Source organism: Megachile rotundata, unplaced genomic scaffold (genome assembly GCF_050947335.1).
Source record: "Megachile rotundata isolate GNS110a unplaced genomic scaffold, iyMegRotu1 scaffold0786, whole genome shotgun sequence".
Classification (NCBI taxonomy): Eukaryota; Metazoa; Arthropoda; class Insecta; order Hymenoptera; family Megachilidae; genus Megachile; species Megachile rotundata.
This window is the reverse complement of record NW_027474083.1, coordinates 47501-52500: the sequence shown is the minus strand read 5'-3', so window position 1 is coordinate 52500 and position 5000 is coordinate 47501. Positions and strand designations below refer to the sequence as shown.

At 46.7% G+C, this 5000-nt stretch overlaps 1 non-coding gene and 1 pseudogene across 1 annotated transcript; both read left to right on the top strand.

Annotated features, from left to right (window-relative positions):
- Positions 1 to 1735: 1735 nt before the first annotated feature.
- LOC143266454 (5.8S ribosomal RNA) lies at positions 1736 to 1890 on the top strand. Its single transcript, XR_013041432.1, has one exon. It is a non-coding gene; the product is annotated as a 5.8S ribosomal RNA (ribosomal RNA).
- A 1822-nt stretch (positions 1891 to 3712) lies between these two features.
- The window catches only part of LOC143266451 (large subunit ribosomal RNA), a 5322-nt pseudogene continuing 4034 nt past the window's right edge, over positions 3713 to 5000 (top strand).

Genomic DNA, 5000 nt, shown 5'->3' with positions numbered 1-5000 from the left:
CTCCTCGCGTATAATAAACAAATAATAAATATATTGGCCGTACACAACAAAAATGCGTATAAACGAGCCACGATAGATGATTGAGAGAGAAAGGGAGAGAAATATTTGGAGGTAGTAGCAAACAAACGAAAGAAAAAACAGATACCAAAAATGTTAAATGACAATTCGTCGTTACGGCAGTCGTGATGCGGAGAGATATTACGGTTACGTGTAGGAGGTCGCTTTGGTTCTCATCGTCGATACTCCCGTCCGTATTTCGTATCCGCCGACGCGTTTCGTACGAACAAGCGCTAACGTTAAATAAAGTTTAAAAAATGAGAGAGCAACGCCGTTTCATGTCGAACGCTGTAAATAGAAAGAACGAAAGTTTACCGACGAAAGAAAATCGAGAGTTTCCTCTCTATCTTCTCGGCTCTTCTTTCCGTAGCGTATAAGAAAGGTTTCGACTCTCCCGGGACGTCGTTTACTTCTTATTAACGGGTACCGCACGATCCTTCGATAAATACAAAAAGTCGTCGTAACAAGAATGTTCAACTTGAACACGAAGGAAAATCCCGAACATTCTCATATAAAAATATATCTATACATAAATGAATCTGTCGCGAATTTTACCGGCAGAAGGTTCGTTATGTAAAAAATGGATCGTATGCATGGTGTACCCGTTCGTTGCGACGTCTGAGTTAAAAGGAGGAGAGAATCGAAATTGTTAAATAGATACGCGCCAGGAAAGCGTGAGATTTCGGAGAAGTAAGGAAGAGGTGAAGGTTATAAGAATCTCGAAATATTCTTATCGGACTTTCCTTTCTATAATTTTTATTCTTGATTCGTGTTGCGTACTCTCTCGACCCCGTGTGAAAACACGAGAGAGAATATAAAGAAATATTTTGGGACGTTTGGTAACGAAATGCATGGGTTTGCGAAAAAAAATTGTTAAATTTCTTGTTTTTTTTTTTTTCGCCCGCTTCGTGAGAGACTCTCATTTTATTTTCTTTCTCTCTATAAATTTTGTCTTTGGACAAAGGGAACACCCCCTTTTAGCCTCTCTCTATTTCGTGTTAAACGAGAAACGAAATTTAGAGTGTGACACGGAGGCTTTCACGCGGGGGGTGTCCGGGTAACCGATGGAAATCGAACCACGAAACCGCTTCGACGAACGAAGTCGCAACTTCACGAGAGTCCGCCTGCTTACGACGGACGATATGGTAACGTATCGCTTTACGGACCGGCTGAGAAGCGAAAACGATAGCGTAGTCTCCTTCGTTGGTAGACCGATCTGACGCCGGCCATGGAGTGTCCGTATCGAATCTCGCGATACCGCCAAGACGTCCAATATATGTAAGCAGCGAGCAGGAGACTCTGTGTTACGCGCGACAGCGCGTTTCGTATTTTCCACGGTTTTTGAATGACTTTACCACCCGGAACGGACTGAAAACTCGCCGCACGAAGAGAAATGCGCCACAGAGCGTTGTTTCATCGGCGGTTCTGTAGTTTTATACGGTCCTTTACCCGTCCATGGACGTTATCGTGTCGTCTTAATCATCAATCAGCTCGGGTAAATCTGTGAACAGAGCTATGACGGGACGACGTCCGAATACCGATACTCGATCTTGCGCTTGGATTGGAGTTAGTATTCTATGGACAATCGAACGAATTTATAAACCAGGTTAAATAAATCACGTACATACTGGTTTTCAGACGCTGAGTTGTTAAATATGAACAAAAATTTTTATACGATTACCCTGAACGGTGGATCACTTGGCTCGTGGGTCGATGAAGAACGCAGCTAATTGCGCGTCAACGTGTGAACTGCAGGACACATGAACATCGACATTTCGAACGCACATTGCGGTCCACGGATACAATTCCTGGACCACGCCTGGCTGAGGGTCGTTTATATAACTAAAGACTGCTTGCGTTTGCCTTTAGCAGCAAAAGGTTTTCTCTTCATTGTTAAATTTTTTTCGGTACCGCTCGTCGTTCGACTAGATAAAACGAAACTGTTAAACGCCGAAAAGTCGAACGTTTCGGAGCGGGATCCGATGGTCGAACGCGAGAGAGAGAACAACTTGCGAAATTGGCGAAAACGTACGAGCGATGGTTGGACATTTCGTCGGCGTTTGACGCGGAGAATGTTAAATGGAACGTTCGTGTCTCGCCCTCTCTTTGCTAGTGTTCATTTTTTTCACAGGCGACAGAAGAACATTTTCGTATATCTCGCAATTCTTAGTTTTTAGGATCTTCTCGGCGGAATGCGCTTATCTCGGCTTGCGTGAGTCGTGGTTTCTAGTTAAACCCCTAAAAGAGACCATATACGACCGCCCGTGAAAGAGCGCTCCCGAGTCGAAAACACCTAACTACAGAAGGATATTTAGACGAGAGAGAAAATGATTCTTCGCCCTGCGAGAGAATTGTTAGACACCAATTGAAGGAAGCAAGCCGAGAGTAGAGCGTGTTTACGGCGTTTCTCCGCGCTCCCGACGTTGTCTGAAATGATTGTCGAATTTTTTTTTCGACGGTGCGAAAGTTTATACAACGAGGAGAAAAGTTAAAAATAAACGTGCGACGGAAGCTCTTTCACGGTTAAATTATTACGAGATCGTAGCTTCGCCACGTTTTTTTAACATTTACAAGCGCAGATCGCTTCGTTGTCGTTGATTAGAAGCGGAAGACCGCGCGATCCCAATACGGGTTCCGGTCGTCCAGTCCTCGAAGTGCATAATTGTGCCGGACGGACGTTGAAAAACCCGGACCGATCGAACGATAAACGCTTATTTGGTGATCGTCTTGCGAGAGTCTCCCTTCATTGTTGTTCGTGTGTTAAATTTCTTTTATCGAACAACGGTCGAACGCAAATGAACAATGACATTTACACCGAAGATCGATCTCGAAACGCTTTTGTTCCTCCTTTTGTGCGCTCGTGGTTTCATCGAACGATATATACACGACGAAGGTGTACCACGCACGTTAAAAATGGGATTTTTTTTTTCCTTTAACCCTTTATTCTCTGGACCATGATAAGTCACTCACCGATGGTTTACATGGCTGTCTCTGGCATTCTCGCCCTTTTCTTGGGATTTTGCGTCGGAACGCGACAGCAAAAGAAAAAACGTATCGGACGATGCGTCTTTACGGTTTATCGACCGTCGAGTGTATATTCGAACGTAAATATGTTGTAACGGTATATGTATCCTTTAGGGGACAAAAGAAACATGAAACGATCGTGTGCGAGAGCGCGCCGAGGGTAAGAAGAAAAGGTCCGACCTTTATCTCCTCGTTGTCGTAGTCTCTCCTCGTCGTTTGTTTTAACGCGCCCTGGATAGATAAAAAGATATATCCGATTATAATATATACATATATACTCCGACGCGAGTCGAGAACAACCGGACGTCGTCGTCGTCGTTTTTTTTTTTTTGTCGTTGTCCCGCCTGCCCGAATATGCGGCGTTTTAAGTGCCTTTTTTCTTTTGTCGAACAAAAGAGAGAGGAGACACCGAGCTTTCATTTTGGCTCGTACGTACCTTCGAGTAGTCGACGATATTGTGTTGATCCGAAAAGAGAAAAATAGTTGGTTATCGAACGATACAAGGAAAAAATCGAACGACATAATCCCTGTGCGTCGTTGGTATTAATATACCTTTCGTATTACGTGTCGAAACCCCGAAAAGAGCGTACAATTTGTGGTAAAACTTTGAAAAGAAATAATAAAATTTCGACGACCTCAGAGCAGGCGAGATTACCCGCTGAATTTAAGCATATTAATAAGCGGAGGAAAAGAAACTAACAAGGATTTCCTTAGTAGCGGCGAGCGAACAGGAATGAGCCCAGCACTGAATCCCGCGGTTAACGCCGCTGGGAAATGTAGTGTTCAGGAGGATCCGTTTATCCCGAGACATCGAATCGCGTCCAAGTCCATCTTGAATGGGGCCACTTACCCATAGAGGGTGCCAGGCCCGTAGCGACCGGTACGCGTCTCGGGTGGATCTCTCCTTAGAGTCGGGTTGCTTGAGAGTGCAGCCCTAAGTGGGTGGTAAACTCCATCTAAGGCTAAATATGACCACGAGACCGATAGCGAACAAGTACCGTGAGGGAAAGTTGAAAAGAACTTTGAAGAGAGAGTTCAAGAGTACGTGAAACCGTTCAGGGGTAAACCCGAGAAACCCAAAAGATCGAATGGGGAGATTCATCGTCAACGAAGCTGGCTCCCGTGTTGGTGCGATAGTGCCCCGGATGGTCCCGTTACGGCGGGTTTCCCATCGGCGTGGGCACACCACCCGCGGCGAATGTTCCGGCTATGTAGTCGTGCACTTCTCCCCTAGTAGAACGTCGCGACCCGTTGCGTGTCGGTCTAAGGCCCGAGGCGAAGACTGTCCGTCGCTTTTAGCGTACGATGACAGCCCCTTGGATGCCCGGCCGACTGCGCGACGGTACTCAGACGGTATCGGGCCGCAAAATTCTCGAACGCACTGCGTCCAGGACCGCCGCAAGCTCGTTCCAGTCTAGATACCGGATGTACGGACTTAGCGCCGTAACCGGGCCTGGCGGGCTGTTGGCAGGCGGAGTCCTTGGACTGGCCAAACTTTGAATTACCGGTCGGCGACGCTATTGCTTTGGGTACTCTCGGGACCCGTCTTGAAACACGGACCAAGGAGTCTAACATGTACGCGAGTCATTGGGATTTGATAAACCTAAAGGCGAAATGAAAGTGAAAGTCGTCCGTGAAGTCGACTAAGGGAGGATGGGCCTCGTTACGATTAGGCCTCGCACTCCCGGGGCGTCTCGTTCTCATTGCGAGAAGAGGCGCACCTAGAGCGTACACGTTGGGACCCGAAAGATGGTGAACTATGCCTGGTCAGGACGAAGTCAGGGGAAACCCTGATGGAGGTCCGTAGCGATTCTGACGTGCAAATCGATCGTCGGAACTGGGTATAGGGGCGAAAGACTAATCGAACCATCTAGTAGCTGGTTCCCTCCGAAGTTTCCCTCAGGATAGCTGGCACTCGA